The 22,547-nt window shown below is 36.3% G+C and overlaps 1 long non-coding RNA gene across 1 annotated transcript; it reads left to right on the top strand.

The window, feature by feature from the left end:
• Positions 1 to 1,680: 1,680 nt before the first annotated feature.
• On the top strand, positions 1,681 to 10,420 carry LOC145665801 (uncharacterized). Its single transcript, XR_014127657.1, has 3 exons — positions 1,681 to 1,793; positions 9,680 to 9,818; positions 10,153 to 10,420. It is a non-coding gene; the product is annotated as an uncharacterized LOC145665801 (long non-coding RNA).
• Positions 10,421 to 22,547: the final 12,127 nt, after the last annotated feature.

Genomic DNA, 22,547 nt, shown 5'->3' with positions numbered 1-22,547 from the left:
TCTGAAAAAACTTACAAGGAGTAGTTTACTTTGGGGGTGAGATTCTTTTTGGGAGATTTTCTCAAAAATTACTCAGGCGATTTTGTTCATATCACATAAATGTTTTCTTTAATAACCTGACAACATGACATATGTCATTTCTAATGAAAAATTCCACCAGGGGGGGCATACTCTTGGGGTGATTTTTTTGGGGGGAGCAACTGCACTGAGAAAAATCCATTATCCGGACAGCGGTATATTGTACAAATACAAGGATTCGTTATGTTTACTAAGGAAATCTGTACGGAGCGTACTTTATCCATATGCTACACAGCTACTGCCTTTAACGCGCTTGGATGTTATATCATGTCGCTGCAGGATGTCTGATATCTAACAATCTTCCGTATTTTATATACGTATACGTATGTTAAATACTTCAGCTATATGTTATATACGTCCATCTGTGTGTGAGGTCCTGACCGCCTATAGACACCTCTTTCTTGCACCATAGATGACGTCATGAAACAACTGTCGTATGCTTGCGAGCTGGTTTATAAACGAGGTTGTTTACAAACGGAAAAGAATAGCGGAAGGAAAGAAAAGCCTGGGTAAGTGCAATAGTAAATTATCACTTTAGTTAAATATTCCATTAATTATATATTCCTTTAGTATAACTTGCTTTAATATAGTACTAAACAAGTAATGTGATTTATGACCACAATTCTTACTATTGTAACTCGTTAATGGTTGAGGAGAAAGAAATGGGTTAATCTGAATTTTGAGAAATCTTTGAATATTAATGTTTTGTAACTTTTTACATTTCAAGGTACGCAAAATGAATGTTATGTGTTTATTCTTTCCTTTTTATATGTGACGGTTTATTACTTGATGGAGATTTACTACAGGACTGCTTAACATAATTGCTAAGAAACCGTTTTCAGCGCGAACATTTTCTTGTGTAGTGAAGATTTAGGATTTAGATTTCTGGGCTTTCGGCATCAATGACCTTGTTAGCCCGTCACATGTGAGTTATGACGTCCCTCGGTGAGCACACTATCCGGGGAAAGGGAAGGAAGCAAACGGCCTGGGACCTATATGTTGGGTACTACCCGGCATTTGCCTGGTATGAAATGAGGAAAACCCAAGAAAGCCTCATTCAGGATGTCTGGACTTAAAAGCTTTTGATACTTTTTCGACCGAGTGCCCCTACCGGAATCGAACCTGGGTCCGCTCGTACCGAAGGCGAGAGCGTTAGCAACTACGCTACGCGGAGCCACTTGTGTCTAGGAAACCTATTTTTACTAGGATATTTGCAACAAAATTTATTTCCTTTCTTTCTTTATTTTTCTTTTTCTTTTTGTTTTTTAACAATAAAACAAAACATATTTTACAGCCTCACTGAAATTTAAAAACAGCAGTCAGGGAGAGCTCACGTTTAAGATTCTTTTTGTTTTGTTTTGTTTTGTTTTGTTTTGCTTGTTATGTTCTCTAGTTAACTAATGTTTGAGTTCCTGAGAATTACATTATTATTATTATTGTTTCATAATTTTCGAACCAAAAATTAGATGTTTTTCTTTTTTTCCTTGTGTTGACGTCATTGTGGCAAGTTGGGGTGTTTGTATCGTACCTTGGCATTAATTTGGTTACTAGCACATAGTTTCAAGGTCATAAGTTGTAGGCCGCTTGAAACAGCTATTACACAGTTGAGTGTCATGCGTTTGACTTGCAGCTTTCGTTACAGCGTCTAAATTGCAGTATTGGATTGCGTCCAGCTTCTATGGCTGGTAAAAAAGTTATATCGCTTTCGTAATATGGTAAGAAATACAATGTAACAGTTAGGTATAGTATATATGACTAGTTTAATTAGTCGGAAATTACTCTGTTTCCTTGTCTTATTCTTTCGATTATGTTTAAGTACTGTGTCTTCATAGTATTGTTTCACTATTTCTAGAAGGAATTAAGTATTAACGAAGTAAAGAATAAGCAGAAGCCCACTTTGATTGACGATTAGTATTTCTCATACTTCATTGAGAATGTTTTGATCCCCAATTGCGCAAACTTCTAATATGTATGTGTGTTTCTTTTTGTTGTTGTTGTTGTTCTAGTATGTATGTGTGTTTCTTTTTGTTGTTGTTGTTGTTGCTTACACTGCTATAGATATGAGCTCCTTCATGGCTAAGCGGTTAGCGTACGCGCCTTTGGTGTGGGAAACCCGCGTTCGATTCCCGGCGGGAGTGGTTCGGAGTCCATGTTAATCAGTAAGTCCACGTCTCATACAGCCTCGTTGCAGAAAAGGATATTAAAATCAACTCAGCACTGCTTTACAGATGGAGTTGTTTGATTCAGGGTTCGAATGAAGCTTTTTACGGGAAGCAGGCACGTAGCCAAGGGGTGGGTCCAGACCCCCCCCCCTTCGGATCCAGAAATGAAAAATATTAAGGAAAGATGAAACAGAAAGAAACAGATGAATCAGCCTCAAAAATATAAAGCTACAATAAGCGTTTTGGTTACTCTTTCTTACGAGGAGCTTTGTGTGGAGGAAACGGGAGAAGGGGGGGGGAGGATCAAGTTGAAATTGGATATTATTATAACGGAACATTCCGAATTCCATCTAGCTCCATGTTAACCGTATGCAGCGGCGCAAATCTGTCTTCAACATTGGGAGGGACGGGTAAGACAGTTCTCATAATTTTTTTAAGGATGTTCAAATTATGAAGTTGAAAAACAATGCTGCGGAGGATCAGGGGAGCAGAGTTGTCTTCAAAATTGTGAGGTGGGCAGATTTAAGGCTTATTCTGGGGTGGGGACATCAATTTCATCTTACTTTCCTTTGTGGCAATCGGACACAAATCATCACATTTCTCTCCAAAAAACGCATTTCAAATCGGATTATTGAGGGGAAAGTCCCCCCCCCCAGTTCTAAGATTGGAGGGGACATGTCCTCATCCCCCCGGGACTTGCGCCAGTAACCCTATGGACTACAAATGACGATCGATAAACCGGTTCTTTCAGATAGCCTGTCAGAACTTAAGCAATGCCCAGAATTACCAATAATATGAACCATTTTGAATTTCGCGGCAACACTAATCCATTTTATAGGATGTCTTTACTCCAGAAAGAGATCTCGTTGCTATCCTTGACGGCATTGAACTAAGATAAGAGAAATAGAAAGAAGACGAGAAGAACCGAGTTCGAATGACCTTGGAAGACTATGTCTTTGTCAATACTTTTTTCTATTCTTTTACGCAAGATTTCTTCATAATTCTTTAATTAAAATACTTACTAACATATCCTCATTTTATTGTCCTAACAAATCAATATGGATATGTTGTCAGTAAAATAGTTTAGATTGATCGAACCCCTGGTGTGATAACCACAGTATTTCGTCACAGACCTCCCGTATTGCGAAATCGTGGCTACGTGCTTGCGGGGAGGGGGCGACTTTTCAGATATACAATCCAAGCCTTTTATTTCTCAGTGATGCAAGATATAATATATAGTATATAATATGTAAAATATGAAATGAGGGAACATATTTTCCCGGCAAGGGAGAAATTCTTTGGCGAGTTGGGGAAATTACTTGACGAGAGGGAAAATCTTCATCCTCCCGTTGATTCAAATCTTGATCGAAGATCATGCGAGTAGGATTCCATATTATGCTGTAGGTGTAGGTAGTACACAGTCTTGGCGCTGAATAGGACGCTAAGCTTCAAGCCAACCACATGTCTGTAATAACCTATTGCGATTGAATGGTAATGTAACGTAATGTACGATATGTGCATTTTCTAGATGCCATAAAATTATAATTTTAATTGAACATTCCACGATTATATACTTCAGGTTAAAGGAGTTTGATGATTAATTGAAGTGAATAATCGAGGCAGTGATTCTCAGTCTTCTTGACTTACGACACACTTTAGTAAACCCCAATGACATCGATATATTTGTTTAGATTTTGGATTGCTTTCCAACAAGTCAAGCCGCGCCAAAGCTGTAGGCTTACTAAGTTAAGTGAACTGATCCTAATCTAAATCCATTGTTTTCGGGGGCGCAGAAATGGACAGTGACACTTCCGATACTATTTAAATCAAAATTCAGCCAAGCAACTTGGGGAGGGAAAGAGGGGAGACGGATCTTACAAATGATCGAAAATAACCGATATGAGAGAGCGTTTCGTAATAGTAAAAAAAGTGACTGACTAACGTAACATACATGTATTACTGGTTTTCTTATTTTCACCCAACGAAGCAGGTAATTAACGCTAGTACTAGGTATGTGTAGACTAAATGAGGTGATTTGCTTCGTGACCCTTCGAACAATGTACGAAGCGGATGCAAGCAGTTAGTACATGGAGTTAGCTTACCTAAATTTAGATTTCGCTTTCCGAAATCTTAATGGATGTATTAAGTGATTTCGTTACTTACACTCTTAATCTCTAAATACAAGGATTCAAAACACATTTTCGATTCCAAACTATGACTCTGCTAGACAAAGAAAGCATAGTCCAGTGTATGTTTTACTTCATTTTCATATACGTGCTCGTAGGTTTTCTCGGGGACTTGGTTTCCTCCCACTTTCTCATTTCACCAAATATTCCGTAATCATTAACTTGCTTTAATCACCGACTCCCTTAGCCTAACAGCATAATAGTGGGACATTAAACTCAAAGACTTTATTTTTATTTTCAAGTAATTACTTTTCTCTCCCTTATTTATTTTTAATTTAATTTCTCTTTCAATTTCCCTCTTTTAGGAACATCAACATAATTTACAATTCTTTCTCATTATAATAACACTATTAAAAGTCCCATATGCAGCTCACCACGTTGGAACCCAGCGGAAACAGATGAACAACGAATATTGTCGAAAATATGCATTGCTTACAGCGGCGTAGCGAGCATTACAAGATTGGGAGGGGGATGAAACTTGAAATTGCCAAGTCTTGATTTTTATCTTAAAAAAATGTCAAGTCTTGATAAAAAAAAATGCCAAGTGTTTCGAAAATCTTACAAACCCTATGAAAAACTATTACAGCAACCTTATTTTCATATTCGTTCCATTCCATGCCCCCCGTCTGAGACACGAATAAGATCAGCCCTTGTTCCGCTCTCGAGTCCAATTTAACATCTAACCTCAGGATCATTATCATCACCCACGAAGCAGAACTGTTAATTTGATAACTCATGGCTATGTTAGGTAACCTCCGCCAGCTAATCTTCACGAGAACCTTTAAAGTTACAATCAGTTGTAGAAATGCATTTAAAAACGTAGAATAAGGTAGGTTATATTTACTGTTTGTGATGTAGAAGTGCCTAATTTACATATTAAACATTCAATTGAGGGGTTCAGTGAGAGACCAGGCTAACTTACATCCAGGTCAAGATTGAGATTTTGACGGAACAGCATACTAATGTCATTAATTGACCTTTGCCTCAACCACTTGTCTGTGTGGCTTGTCCTGAGACAGGGGCGGATCCAGGGAGGGTCTATCTACCCCAAGAAGAGGAAACTTTGTGTATTTTAATATAAAATAAAACCCACCCAGAGTTGAATCTCTTAAAAGTAGCTCTATCTTGTAAGTAGTGGCATTACAACCCACCGCCCCCCAGTAGTCCATTCTGGATCCACCCCTGTTGTATACTAAACCAAACTATGAATATCAGTCGTATCCTTTGAAACGTGCTGTTTTCATTTGTTTCCTTTTCTTTCAGAAAGTTAAAATTGTCAGTTAGCCTAGTCTCTCGCTAAACTGTCAATTGTGACAAAACACACCAATAATTGTTGATGCCAACTAAAACATACATATCCAAAGCCTACAAAATATATCACATTATTTAAGTTTTTTTCTTTCTTTTTCTTTTTTTTTCAAAATTGCTTGCAATGTTTTTCTTCGTGCCAAGCATCCGAATGTCATCTTGAATTCTGACCTCATTTCACTACAATTCTTTGAAGTGTAAGACTGTGCAGCTTTTTTTCCCCCTCTCTCTCGCTCTCTTCAGTCCTTCAGTCTCCCCCACTTTGATTTCATGATTTCGCACTCTGATGAAAAGTATTAAACACCAAAATGGAAAAGTACTAATATATAACCTCTCTTTTAGTAGCCCCTCCAACCACACGCCCGGGGCACGTGCCTTGCTTGCTCGCCCATAGCTCTGTGAGCTATATAAGTAAAATACAATGCGCGCCATATGTAAACTTGGTGCCAGCTTTGATTCTCGCTGAGAGAGTATACATATAATGTTGGTTCGAATTCCATCAAAACCATAGGCTCATTTTTGTGTAACCTTGGTACTGAAGAAGACAGTAGACTTCAACAAATATTCCTGTCGGGCCTCGATGGCTCAGTGGTAGAGCGTTCACCTCTGGTGTTTGGGGTCTTTGGTTTGATCCCAGCTCGCGCCAAGTAAACTTTGTGGTGGACAAACACCGTGTGAGTGGGTTTTCTCGGGGTTCTCCCGTTTCCTCCCACTTTCTTCATTCCACCATTTCATTCATTATATCATCATCAGCGTCTCCTTTAGCCTAGCCGGTATACCCGTCATTATTGATACAACTATTATATACAGGATGCATCAGAAGTCCCTTGTCATCCTTTCTGAAAACTACAGGGATGTAGTTACATTGATTGCGAGATAAGAGATACACATTAGGCCCAGAGGGATACTTTCGGATTACATCACGCGGACGGTCGCCATCTTAGATTCGAAATTGTAATACGGACGATAAGTGGGTAGTGTGATACATGGCCATGCACTAAAATGTTCTGAGGATGTCAAATATGCAATCAGATATCATGTAACTTATTCTGGTGAAATGTTATTGGCAGTGAACCAAGTGAGACTATATGTAGTGGTATGTCATACCCTTCTTTTTTTTTTTCCAGTGATAGAGACATACCGTTTCTGGTTTTTTAGTGATCAAGATAAACCTTCACGGAAGAATAAATGCTAAATACCATTAATAAATCCCTTTTTTATACGTATTGACAAATAGCTTTGCACATAAAAAGATTTTATTTCTTATGTAGATTCTAAGTTGACAATACTGACATTTTTACCTTTTTCTACCTTTTGTTTGTAAAATGAGGTGTTTTCAAAGAAGTTCATCTAGTTTATATTTTGATGTGCCGTATTGAATTGTTTCTTTCGTATGTATGTATGTGTCGTCTTGTCTGAATTCTTATAAGCGTCGTATTTTGAGCATGGGCGGATTTAGGGGATTGCTGTGGGGGCAGATCTTACGGGAGTTTGAAATACCCCTCATTCGAGTGTGTGGTCCAGGAGTTTTCCCGCTGGAAATTGTTAATATTGAAAGTCGGTTTTTGAGCACTTTCGTGTATAATTCTCTGATACAAGGTAAGGGCTATTTTTATTTATTTTTTTCCAGAAAGTTGTTCACGATGGATGGATCAGTCTCTCCGTTTTTTCTCCGTAACTAAAAGAAGCTTTCCAGTGGTTTTCAGACATTATGTAAATAGAAATGCAATCTTGTAGGCTTCACACCTCACTGCATTTGAACATTTAGATAGCCGATATGTCGAGTCAAAATCGTAATAAAACACACCGCCTCTGATTTTTCCCACTTCGAACACATTTCCCTGTTATAGTCAGGGGTAAAAGCGAGGGGGAACGCGGGGGACGCAGTTCCCCACCTCGAAAAATATGTAGGACGTCCCCCAGATCCTAAAATGGTACAATGGGCAGAGATAGGCAGGAGGAACGGCGTGGAGTGATGCCGCTACCTACCGTCCCCCCACCTTTTCAGGTCCACTTTTACCCCTGGTTATAGTATATGTTCTACATGTTCCTACTGAGCAATAAACATTTGCAGAAGCTTCTTCCAATTGCTGTGGACACAAAGTAGGATATAGGGTCAAATTTGTGCACAGACGATGGCGATACTTTGTTCTAGATGATAAAAATTATGAATATTTACTGCACAAACCATAGCCTTAACTTTTCCACTTAGCTAGAAATTGAACAGCGTTAGGTCCGGTGATCGAGCAGCCATTCAACTGCCTCTCGTCGATCAACCCATGTTCTAGAAAATTGTTCAAGTAGTGACGCAATACGAATCCATAATGAAGAAAGCGCCATGGTGTTGAAAAAACTGCGAGAATGTACCATCCTCGGGCATCGCAGCTCGCAATATCTATCCCTGTACGAGCGTGAGGTATTATTCCGCAGTTAATTTTATGGAATGAAAAAGTGACTGATTAGACGTATTCCTCATTTGTCTGCCAACAACATAATTAATTTTTTTTGCGCTGGTCATGTTGGAGGGGTCTTGCACGCGGGGTTGTCAGGTGACCAATTGTGCATGTTCTGCCTATTAACCTTCCCATTTACGTAGAGGTCAGCTTCATCTGAAAAGAGTATTTGCATAAAAATGTTAACCATAATTACTTACTGCACTTGGCGATCAACATCGTTCTCGTGGAGATGTTGCTTCATTTGCACCTTGTACGGATGCACTTATACACGCGCAGACCCTATGACTCAACCCACATTGCATTAATAAATGACGTGTGTTCCTCTGGGGCCACGTCGAGAAAGAAGTCAGCACTGCCGTAGGCGTTGCTTCATCTGTAGCTCTCTACGATCGTCCGCTACGACGTATGTTCACGAATGTGCCCGTCTCCTCAAATTTAGTTAATTACTGTGACACTGCAACATGTAACACAGTCACATTGTGGATGATTCTGTTTGCAATCGATAACCACTGTACAGGCACTCCTCCCGCTCCACAGTTTGAATATTTCGATGCATTCCTCACGTGCTAACGGTATGGTTCTACATCTAGAAGAAAGAGGTAAATACAACGTTCAATTGGCAATAACTTTTCACCAAATTAAGCTCCATGGAATCTGATTGCATATTTGACATACTGAGAAAATTCTAGCCTGTGGCCATATATATATCACATTACCCACCAGTTTATAACAAACAAATTTAATCCAAAATGGCAGCCGTCTGTGAGAGTATTTCCAAACGGCCTAATGTGTATCACCCATCTCACATTCAATTAAACTACACCCGTGTAGAATTTAGAAAGGAACTTCGTTACAACAAAACGTAAGAGGAAAAACCATTTCTAAATATGTTGTTTTCATTCTAAAGTGAACACTTTTTAAATCGGAGGAGCCGTTTGGGCTGTACTCTTTATGCGCCCAATGTGGAATGAAAATGCAATGTTACCATTTACCTGGACCCACAACATATGTGAATGAAGTTACTGTTTGAAATGGGGGCTAGCCATCGACATGTTAGCGTAAAAATCAGTAACTTCATTCACTTATGTTGTGGGTCCAGGTAAATGGCAACGTTGCATTTTCATTTAACATTGGACGCATAAAGAGTGTACAGCCAAACGGCTCATCCGATTTTGAAAATTCCTTCAACTTACATTGGAAACATCATATTTGGAGACGGTTTCCCAATTACATTTTGTTGTAACTCTGATAATAATCGAGTTACTTAGTGTCAGGGGACTTTTGAGACACCCTATATATCTTATGGAATATATGTTTGATGTCCCTATAACTGTAGTATAATTTAGTTTGTTTAAATTTACAAGTTATTACAAGTAGATTCTGACTTACATGCGTAAGAGTTTGTATGTAACTAACTAATGAATTCTATTTCATGAAATTTACATTGAAATATTTAACACAAAATCTTTTATATTCATGCTTAACTTAGTGACTTGGCTTTGGACTGCAACTGATTATTGTACCCCATTATTGCTTGAGAAGAAAACCGATGTCCGAATCTTCATTTGGAGAAACCAAAGAACTATTGGAATGCTGAGGATTGCAATCATTAATTTCTACACTTCAAGGTGCGTAAATTATATCTAGGTATATTCTGTGTTTATTGTTATAATTACTATTACTATTATTGGGTTTAGAATCAATCAAGTACTTCATGATATTTTAGAGGGATCAAGATGGCTGCCAGATAGATAAATATTTGAGCGTCAGGCCCTTATTTCTTTTCAATTTTATATTTAATCAATGTCTATTTCCCCCCCCCCCCTCATTATTCCACCAAATCGTATTCCAAGATCATCAATTTTCAATACTCATTTGTGACTGTCAGCATACATAGCATAACCGTAGGAAGTAAAACAAAGATTTATTTTTATTTTTCGTTTTCATGTCTTTTCTCCATAGCTGTGAAAAATAACGCCTTCAACATCATAAATTTGTATGCTACTTGCCTGCTTTCGAGCACAGTAATCAACTATTTGGACATTACGAAGCAAAGCAGGTCTACGTTGCAGTTAGCATACTTTTGAAAGGATGTGACATAATGATATTGGTGTTGCGATGTTCAGCCTAAACAGTGCAAGTAAATAAATCTGTAACAATTGTATTGGTGTTTAGCTTACATGTCCTCCAGACGGGCCATTTTTTTTTTTTTTTTTTTACATCTTGTTACTTCTACTCTATATGAGGGGTCGCGGTAGCTCAGTGGTGGAGCGTTCACCTCTGGTGCTTGGGGTCCTGGGTTCGATCCCAATCCCCGCCAAGTGAACTTTGTGGTGGACAAACACCGTGTGCGTGGGTTTTCTCGGGGTTGTCCCGTTTCCTCCCACTTTCTTCATTCCACCATTTCATTCATTACTCATCATCACCGTCTCCTTTAGCCTAACCGGCATAATCGTGGGACGTAAAACTCAAAGATTTCATTTCATTTCTACTCTATATGAAGTATATTCTGAGGTTGTGTTTTTGGGGACGTGGTAGCTCAGTGATGGAGCGTTCACCTCTCCTGCGTGGAGTTCCTGGATCGATCCCAGCACGTGCCAAATGGGCTTTGTGTTGGACAAACACTGTGTGTGGTTTTCTCGGGGTTTTCCCGTTTTCTCTCACAGTTTTCATTCTACTATTTCATTCATTCTCATGATTATAGTCTCCTTTAGCATACCCGGCAAAATCGTGGAACGTAAAACTCAAAGATTTCATTTCATATAAACTTTGGTGCAAAGTAACCCCATAGATGAAGATATTTTGCACCACATACAAAAAAGTATGTTCAATATACTAACATAATGTTTGTCTGCAATGTTTTCTCTCCTGTATTTATACATTTCACTTTTTACACAAAACTGCATGTGTAACGAATTTTTGTTACGAAATTCGAGACGAGACATAGCTCTTCCAATAGAAACAGATACAGTTTTCGAGACGAGACAACTTTCGCGACACCTTTGCGAGAGGTGACAGTCTCAAATCATTTCTCGTGCGTACCCCTAGCCCATATCGTGCATTATCAAAAAGCATGTTAATGAGAAATAACAACATGTAAATACAATATAGGTAGTTAAATACATTTTTGTTTTCATTCTTCACTAATGCATTATTATTAACCTCAGTATTTTATTGTCCATTCTTAATCTTAAGGGGATATATAATTAAGTTTTGAATTCGGTTAACTTATTTTGTTTCTCAAATTGTATTAAAAATGTATGTACAAACATGTTTATTTTCATTCTTGAGTGCTTAAAGTCACTATAGTTATTAAACATAGTAATTAATATTGTACTCTTAACGTTAAAATAATATACAGTTAACTTTTGAATTCAGTTAACATTTTTCTTACTGAAATTGCTTTAAAAAGTATGTAAAAACTTTTTTATTTTCTTTCTTGAGTGCCAAAAGTGATGCACAGTTATTAAGATTAGTACTTTATACTCTATTCTTAATTTTAAACTGATAAACAGTGCGTTTCTGAATAAATTATGTCAAGTTATTTGAGTGACGAACACTGGTACAAAACCCTAACTACCACTGGAACATTTCGATTTTGAGATGACTACTACCGGTGCAATACAAGGGATTTTAAAATATTGTTTTTCCTTCAACGGCTATTCGATTTTGAATTCTGACTACATGGTCATATATAGGAAGGATCAGTGTCTCTTTCCAACTATGGTACAGCTCCGACCGATTCACGGTGCTCACAGAAGAGACAAAAGAGTATGTTTTCAACCTTAAAGTAACGACCACTGGTGTTTTTACCCTGGTATGCAAAAGTAAGTGGGTACCCCAATGGGGTAGAGGGGTACTATGCGGTACCTAATTTCTGCATTTTAGATATATGGAAATACATGTGTCTAAAATGTAAAGAACTGATATTTGTTTACCGAAAACTGCAACTCGGTAAGCCTTACGGATACCGAGACATGGGAAAATAAAGAGCGACACGATATGTATGTGGGGCTTGCATACTTGAAGGTACAATTTGGAAAATGAATTCAAATATGACTAACGGCTATCAAGATATTGTCAAATAAAGAGAGGACCAATACAGGTATGGGATTTTCGTATTAGATGATAAAATTTCCGAAACCGGTCATGGAAAGTTAATAAACACCAGTAGCAATTCCATCTTCAAGTAATTAGATATTTCCATGGGGTGTTAGAACATCTTACAGTCTACCAAGATTAAATTTTAAAAGCTTTTGAAAATATAACTTGACATTTGTAAAGAGTATTAGAAATATGTATTTACCTAAAACTTGCAGCTAGTACATCTAACATATAGAGAAACACCGTGAAATAAAAGAGTATGAGATGTTGAAACTTCGGAAAAATTATTGGTCCCAACAAAATTAAATAAGATGGTATTTCTATGGGTTAAGTAAGTACCTCAGTACAATTTCGATGGAAAGATTAGTTCTAGGTTTTCTTCAGGCAGTTCCAAAGGTTCATCGAGCTGTGTAAAAGAGTGAAAATTCCCTGTGAATATCTAATATAGTAACCAAAATATAACGAGTCATTTATTTTATGACGTAAAAATAGAGATCTTTAAGGATTTGTACTTCTGGGTTTTTGCTATAAGAAAGAAATTCAAAAACCTACTGTATATACCTTAATATGCAATTAAATCAGTGAGGACACAGTAACTTAGTGGTGGGGTGTGTACCTAGTATGTTTTGCAGAAACTACACTGGAGTATTCTCTTAATCCACAGAGATACGATCACACTTAACTGCCCATTTAATTTTAAAATGAAATTAAGGCAAGTGAATGTTGATGATAGAATTGATGGAGTGTAAAGGTGGGAGGAAAGGAGTACACCGAGAATACCCACGAATACAATGTCGACTACAAACTGACTTGGACACGGATCAAACCAGGGACCCAATACACCAAAGGTACGCACTCTACCACTAAGCCACCGTGCCTCCACCCATTTAATTGTCTATTAAGGTGTATACGGTAGTTTTCTGAAATTTCTTCTTCTTACAGCAAAGACTCAACAGTACAAATCCATGTGGGTCTCCATTTTTACGACCTCGTAAAATACATAATTACTTATATCTCGGTTGCTATATTAGATATTGACAAAGAATTTTCATTCTTTTTGTACGCTAGGAATTATCACGCTTGGATTTACCCGAAGAAAACTTCGAGCTGAATTAATCTTTCGATCGGAATTGCCCTGACGAGTGTGAGGTACTCACTTAACCCATATAAGTACCATCTTATTTAACTTTTATTAAGATCAAAAGTTGTTTTATGAAATTTCAAGATCTAATACTCTTTTATTTCACGGTGTCTCTCTAGCTGTAAGATGTACTGGCTGGAAGTTTTGGGTAACTCTATTCTCTTTTCTAATACTCTTTACAAATGTCAAATTATATTTTCCAAAGCTTTTAAAACTTAATCTTTTTAGACCCATGATGTTCTAAAACCCCATGGAAATACCCAGTTACTTTAGGATGAAATTGCTACTGGTGCTTATTCAGATTTCATGATCGATTTCGGAAATTTCACCACCTAACACGAAAACCCCATAACTGTGTGGGTCCTCCCTTTATTTGACAATATCTTGATAGCCATTAGTCATATTTTCATTAATTTTCTAAACTACTGTCAAGTATGGAAGCCCCACATACCTATGGTGTTCCTATTTATTTCACCATATTTCGGTAACTGTTAAACATACCGACTTGCGGTTTCGGTAAACACACACCTGTAACGTTCTTTATAAGTTTATTAAGATATATTTTAGAATGTTTAGAAATGGGAGGTCTGCGAATGCCATAGTACCCGAAAACCCCCATAAGGACGTGTGTGTAGTGTATTGAATTGAAACTACTTTTGAGGTTGTTGATAGCCCTCAGTAATTACGTTTTCGAAACTGCACAATCTAGTACGCAAAACTCACACTTCTATGGTGTTGTCCTTTATTTTCCCATACCTCGGTATCCATAAGGCTTACCGAGTTGCGGTTTTCTGTACTAAACAGATATCAGTTCTTTACATTTTAGAGACATATATTTCCACATATCTAAAAATGCAGACATATTAGGTACCCCATGGTACCTCGAACGCCAGTGGGTACCCACTTACTTTTGCATAGTAATACATTTCGAGTTGTTCAGCATCAACAAACACTTTTTTTTTAATTCATCATTTTTCTACCAGAAACCCAAAAGTCCAAACCTGACCGAACAGATTTTGTCCATTTAATCTAAAAAATGTTAAATATTTTAAAATGTAACATTTTAAATATTTTTGGATTTTTGTTTCAGGTATTTCATGTATCAAAACAAAACCAGGATTCTGCATGAAAGACAGCGAAAAGAAGCAGTGTAATTTGTGGCTAAAAGCACGTCCTTTCTGAAGACAGACCCGATTGTATTTACATTCTTTTGTACAAATATGTAACCTTAATAAATATACTGCTCCGCAAATTATTTCTTTCTTCCTTAAATTAGAATAAATGTATGTCTGTTTAAAGAAAATGTTTGTTAGTTAAAGGTCTTTTCAACTCTTTTTCTCTGTAAATAAGAACATTATACCTTGCAACATTTTTTTTATCATTGTGCAATTCCGATTGGATAAAGTAAATCTGCACGAAGCACTATTATTTCAGTCATACATTAATAACTAATGTATTGTTCTGTGAATAAGGCAATGGTATAGTGAATATGTTTTAACATAAAATCTGTAACTCAGCTTTTCAGTAGTCAACTTTATTGAGAATCCGAAGAAAGAAAGAAAAAATGTTGGACTTAACAAATTTCAAAATTATTTTTGTTCGAATTCTGGACTAATCCAAATTATCCAGAGAAATCATTTATGTTGCTCTCTACAGATGTATCCTTTCTCCAAATCGTATGAAAAGGAGACTTCATACATCGCTATATTTTGTATGTACTATGTTTCGTATTTATTTAATCACTTTGTACCTTTCTCTAGTGTTGACAAGGCCGCAAGTGTCAATCGAATAATTTAGTGTTTCACTCATGTAACCTTGTGACTAACGTACGTCCTGTCGGTATATATATGTTACTGGGTTCGGTTAGCGACAAACAATTTTTAGTGTTAAACAAATACAAAAATCTACACGCAATGAGATACGATGATCTCTGCCTCATAGACAATACCAAGCAACTAACGGTACTGAGTGTGGTTGAGTTTACTAGTGGTATTATCTGGCTAAAATCAATGTTCCGAGAGCTATACTTCTTTTTGTGCTCTGAATGCAAACTTTGATATAACCGTTTTAAATTATTGTACATCTATCTATCTATATAGCTATATCTATATCTATCTATCTATCTATCTATCTATCTATCTATCTATATATCTATATCTATATCTATATATATATATATATATATATATATATATATATATATATATATATATATATATATATATATATGTATATAATTGTAAACTAGAAACTTCCGAGTAATTCTGAGAATCATCGCTCTTTCTTTAAATAATGTATGAGACTATTACACTGCTCGTTACTTAAAATGTTGAACTAAGAAGGATACATCCAGGAAAGTCCAAATTTGCAGAATGTGTAGAGCAGGGAAGGATAAATATGTTTGGTCGATGGCTGCACAGCTTCTCATACCTGTGAACTCCGCCAGCTACAGTTGATGAGCTGTGGCATTGGATCGTAAGACGCATGGCTTACCATACCAGAAGAGAACATCCTCTCGATGTCTCGCTGTGTTACAGTCGTTCTGGTTGTCAATGTTGGGTCAGTTCTGCTCTGCTATCACCACGTTGTCACACAGCGAATACAGCGGTAAGTTTAACCCTTAACGTAGCAAGCCTAAGTCGTCAAAGTTGTTTACCAAGCTGGAGTCTTCTGGGGACCCCAAGTATTATTTTAATTTCTCAACATAGTATTGCAGAGGGTTACTCCAACTATTATTTTTTGGATGTCTAGAAGCATACTTAAGTTAAATGAACATTGTTGACGTCAAATATTATGTATATTTGAACACTATTCAGTTCTTCATACAATTTCATACTTGTGTGTTCGTAAATCTGAAACACAGGTTTAACAATGAAGTTTTTACATTTTGAAGTGTGTTTTTATTTTTTGTATTTTTTAAAGAAACGCATCGTTGATCTAATCATGTAATTGATATCTCAAAGGGTTGCAGGATACATATAAAAATCGAGAATAAATTGATTCTTATAATTGCGGCAGTATCACCAAATATCACTCTCTGGGGTCCCTAGAGTACTCCGCTTGGTATGTTAAGGGTTAAGCATATTCGACACTTACTATTAGATATCGGCTTGGGAACTTTGGCGTAGCTACCCTGTCTCCTTGAAGTTGCATTTTTAATGGGGAGTACTGTTTAGGAATCATCTTGTGAGGGAAAACGTTTTCAGCTGACACCATGTTTTTAATTATAGCTTCATTTAAAAAATAACTTATCTGTTAATTAAAATGTTCAGAGAAGTTATTTCTGGAAAATCCTATTCACGCCTCTTGTGGTAACAACTTCTGCATTTTGGAAGAGGATATTATTAAGGAAAAGAATGAGGTAAAGTCGTCTGTATATAGTACACACGGAAAAGAAAGTATTTGACAGTTGACAAATTTTCTTTTGCCAATAGCTCGGCAACAAATTAATTAATTTGGATCTTTTTGTTGTTATTCTTCGAATAGTTATAACTTGACAACCTGCCAAAGTCGGTACTCTGATAGGTTAATTTATTGTTGAGTTTTTAGGAAAACAAATTTTGTCAACTGAAGAATATTTTCTTTCGTGACTGTACAAGCAATGGATGATAACGGCTTAATAAATGACTGTACGTAAGTCTTTTTTGAGTTTGAACATAGGATTGTACATGGCTGTGAATTTTGCATTATTATTGAAGTGCTGCAACTAAGTTATTGCAAAAGGTATGATAAATTCTTACAGTAATATTGTCACATATTGATTTACTCTGTATGAAAACTAAAATAGTTTAACATGTGGTTACCCTCCTTTGTGCCAATAATTTTAAAATTAACTCTTGTGCCACTTTTCAACACTTGGCTTTGCAGTAGCTTTCCAAAGAATTAGCAGGAAGTCCAAACTTACACCCTGCAGATAAATACATTTCTCTGGACAGTTTCACTGCTCCAAACTAAAATTTGAAAAGTGTAGTATTTTTAATTTTATTATTATTGGCACAAAGGAGATCAACCATATTTTAAGCTATTTTTGTTTCCATACAGAGAAAAACAATATGTGGCAACATTACAGTAAGAATGTATCATGCATTTCTCAGTATGTTGCAGCACTTCAATAATGGTGCACTATACGTACAATCTAGATCCTGAATATGTCCAATTCATATATTACAACAAGGCAATACGTATGCGATACAGGTAAAATCCGTATATTTCATATGGACAATCTACAAGCTACATACATCCAGTCCATACATTACATATGGCCAGCCTGTACGCGACATACGTGTAATCTATATGCCGCATGCAGACAGTCTGTAAGCTGCATATGTGCACTCTGTATGGTGCATACGGATATTCTGTATGCTGTATCGGGACAAGCTGTGTGCGACATAAGGAAAATCTGTATAATACATAGGTACAATACGTACACTGTATCTAGTCGTACGTACGGGGCACAAGTACAATATAGATGCTGTCTCGGGGTTGAACGCAAGAAACACACGTACAGAACGTATATTGCATACTTCTTGAAATTACGCTCCGTCCTGATAGTCAGTGAGTGTCGTCATTATTAACCCACATGCTACATACGATCCTGACGTCACAAAGCTAGATATTACCTCCGTATATACTTGTTACTGTAGATGACGTCACATGAATGACGTCATTGCACTTATGTAGACAGTACGTATAATACATACTTTTTCAGCTATACGTTTGCTGCAGGATGCTATATACGGTTGTACGTTAAGTCCAGAAACTACAGGAATTACGAATGTAACCTACGTTTTTAAGTATGCCACCTACATTTTTTTTTCTCAGTGTGGATTGCGGACACTCTAGATCCCAAATTGCGCACAAATCTCTGTTAACCTTTTAGAATACAGATTTTTGTCCAACGTTGCCACAATGGTAGCTTTAAAATCTGTGCGCAAGCAAGGTTTTCCTTCACACTAGGATAGAAACAGAAATTAGAAATAAAATTCAAATTATATTGAGGATTAACTAAATATAATATGATCAGTAAACACAACAAGCCAAGATACCTCCAAAACCAAGTTTTTATATTTACAATCCACATGTTAAAATTTTCTTGGTTGCAATTTTAAGCCTACAACTTCTAGAAATTTAATCCTCTCACACATAAATCTGAAAAGTGAAACTAGAAGAAATGTTATTTCAATTGTATTAAATTTATTAACACTAATCTACAAATGTCTATTATTCACTTGCTCATTTTAGTCAAGCTTATGAAAAAAAAAAAAAAACAGCCAACGATATTGAAATTATACTAAATTACATTACATACACTACGACTATGTAGAGCAAATGTTATTGCTAGGGCCCGTAAGTTGAGGAAAAATTCTCTTTTTTACGAGTGCCCGAAGACGAGGCTTAATATAATATACAGCAGTGTTGCCACAATTCTAGCTCTGGAGTGGGCTAAAAAATAGTACCAAATTGAAACAAAAAGGGCTGAATTCATTATTTTATACCAGTATAATACATGGTTCTATAGCACGAAACTAAAAGAGATGAAGTTCTAGAACACTCCCCCCTCCAATAAAAAATACTGTAAGTAATATTCCAATCAGTATTTAAGATCAGCTAATTATTACCCTCCAATAATGTTGAGGTTAGAGCCTAAATAGGTAAGTATCGTCCTCATCCATTTAACACTACGTCATCTGTCAACGTCATTAGCCGACGAAGGCAAAATTTTCACCGTGCCAATGAATCTTAGCACCCTCACCTAGTCCTAGCCTATACTTTGCATTTTATTACAGTGATGTTAGAAAATACTTTCGAAAATTTATTTTGGAGTGCTCGTTTGGGCGTCCCCTGACGTTAGCGTTCCAGGCAGTTGCCCGGATTGCCCAACCTTTGGTGTTTGTGCATGATTCTGTGTAGCCGCAGTACGTGGCAATTGTGCTGTGCCTCATGATAACACTTTTTAACTCGTTTTACTCCAGATCTTATAGGTCATAGAATTTGTCGTTATTGTTGAAAGCCTGTTGCGCAGGGGAATTTTATTTATAGTTAGTACATGTAATATAGGACTGGTATCGTACTAATACAGGAGGATTAATTTCTTAATCATACAATGCTATAACCTCGACGAGTTAACAGTAATGCGAATAATTTGATACGCAAATGTAATAAACTGCGAGCGAAATGAGCAGGAATTTTTATTCTTGCCATGTTTGGAAATGAAGACCACGAAAACTTGGGACTCCATTTATAAAATGTTGCTTCTCTTTTACTAAAAAGCTGGGGCGCCCCCTAATATACCGAAACGTCCTGCTCCCGTAGGCAATGCCTACCCCGCCTACCCTATTGCTACGCCACTGGGAGGACCCCAAACAACCGTGGAAGTAGATGAAACTTTTCTCGCACGTAGGAAGTATGACACAGGCCGCAAATTAAAAGAGAAAACAGTTATCGTCTTCGGTATGTATTGTAAGGAAACCAAATGCGTATTTCAAAGTGACCAATAAACCAAAACGGTATTATGGCCATATCTGAATATATATATATAACGAGAAACAAATCAATCATTTCCGAGTTCGCTCCTCATGACATCACACAGTATGAGTAACGTGAGACGTAGGAAATGTCTTACTGACAATTTTGAAAATGTGACAAGTATTTGTTAAATGGTGCTGAATTGGGTAGAATTGTACCAATTTTTTCACAAAAGGGGCTGAAAATGCCAGCGTGGTACCAACGGGCCGATGAATGACAAAAGGGGCTGAATTTGGTACAATTGTACCAAGTGTGGCAACAGTGATATACAGTATGTTCATTTTGGGTCATTGTAAGCCAGAAAATGGTGGATTTTATTTGTCCTTATTTGCCTTTTTCGGCGTTTTTTCGTTTATTGGTCTTTTTAAAAACTTTTAATAAGTCTTAACGTCTTTTTTTGTTCTTTATCTTTCGACAATAAATTTACTGGTCATTAACTCGAATCACCACCACCTCTTAAACATCTTTTCTTTAGTAAAGAAAATTCCAATGATTAAACATTCTTCAACGACTGGATTGATAAGACCAGATCAGCAACAATCACAAGTCAGATAAGGAGGTGTAACAATGTCCTCCAGCAAGGGGGAGTGAGGGGGGGAATTTTCTTATTTTAGTTTGTACTTCAGTTTGTGGAAGAAGAACAGACCGTTAACCTACCAGAAGCTTGTATTTCTTGAGCATTATATCCATTAAATATGTCTTACTTTTAAATTTTGTCTTACTTTTACGTCCTTTTTTCCAGTTTTTAGGTCCTTTTTTAAAAAGATATTTTAGGTCTTTTTATAGGTCCTTTTTAGGCAATTTTTAGGTCTTCAACTTCCGAGCCCTAGTTATTACTGTACGTACCTAATGTTACTCGCACAAGTTAGGACAATAATCTTAGCTTTTCCATTTACAAATAGAAACTTTTTTCCATCATGACAGAACTTACCTTCTCTTTCAACCATTACTCAACAGCCTCCATAATATTTCTCGGACGAACTGGTTTAATTTTTTTTTGAAATACAGTATATAGCTTCTCTACACCTCTTCATATAGGGTCTACTTATGTGTTAATTCTTCTACATTTTCTAAACTAGATAGCTCAGTCCTAATAATTTTATTCGGCCTTTCGTTCGGGTATTCCGCTGCTCTTTTCGTACAGATTTCTCCTAAGTCTAATGGATTAATTACAGTAGTCAGTTCTTGTCGATAATGTAACACACATATGCAAACATAACAGAAGAGAGAACATTTTCCATCTGGGGTCCGTTTTTGTAAACACATTTCAATTGTCAATAAAGTCACACACATACACAAGCATAATAGAAGAGAAAATATTTTCCATCTGACAACATTGCTTAATTTATTGTGCGCAATCCTGTACATTATAACAGTTTGTCAACAGCTTATTAGATAAAACTGTTAAAACCGGAAAAGTGTTCGCAATTTCATTGCAGCCTTTTTTTTGGGGGGGGGGGGCATAAAAGTTATCTGCAAACGCTTTGATTTTTCTCGTATTTCACAGATAAATGTTTCAATAATAACTGCAACGTAACTATTTAGTTTAAGAAATTGGAGCGAGAAAGTTTAGTGCGGTAGCCCATACCTTTTATTTCAATGTGTCCTCATGCCTTAATAGTTTTAAGATAAATCAAGAAGCCTTGTATTTGAATGTTTTTAACAGATCCAGTAGGTAAATAGTTCCCAAACTAGGAGATTACCTATGAAAGCCGTGAGAGATTATGAAGGTGGCACAGCTAGTTAGATAAAATGAACTGTGAAATTATTTTTAAATTGCAAATGTGTCAGGATTTTATTATAATTATTGTTTTTAAATAACGGTTACCTGAAATTTATATTTAAGAATACTCAAACTAAACATTTAGATTTTGTTTTTCCCATTTCAAATGTGTTTAGCTATATTGATCAAAGACAACAGACAGAAAAATATTAAAATAACATATATTTATTGATCAACATTAAGATAAAAATGGTAATACCACATAGACATAGCTTAGGCATAATTTCATCATCTAACGTTTCATATCGTTTCAAGATTTTTGTATACTTTATATATCAAGTATACAAAAATATTTGTATACTTTATATATATATATATATATATATATATATATATATATATATATATATATATATATATATATATATATATATATATATATCAATACGGTGTTTATTTTTTATAGCATCTTGTTGAAAGGAGAGGAGTTAAAACAAGGAAGAGAATACTCGATTTACTGCTATGCCTAGATACAGGATGATTAGGCATTAAAATTATGGAAAATAGACAGACAAATAGGCACTTATAATTAAAAAATAGAGAGTAAAATAGCAAACATAACTTTCTGTGGTATGCATAAGATGAAATTAAGTCAGACATAGTGTTCAAATAATCTTGAAACATACTAGACGAGCGTTTGTAGAAAAGAAGAATAACATTCTTTACACGTAAGTCTAATACATTTTTCAATATTATTTGTGTTTAAGGAGGGAAAACTTGCCCACAGATGAGACATACACCAATCGATAGAACTTATTAAGCTGAAGTAAATGATGCCATTAGTATAAAAGTTTGGGAGAAAAT

Source organism: Thermobia domestica, chromosome 12 (genome assembly GCF_964235325.1).
Source record: "Thermobia domestica chromosome 12, izTheDome1.hap1.1, whole genome shotgun sequence".
NCBI classification, from domain to species: Eukaryota; Metazoa; Arthropoda; class Insecta; order Zygentoma; family Lepismatidae; genus Thermobia; species Thermobia domestica.
Note: the sequence above shows the minus strand (reverse complement) of the source record. Positions and strands in the feature narration are given on the sequence as shown.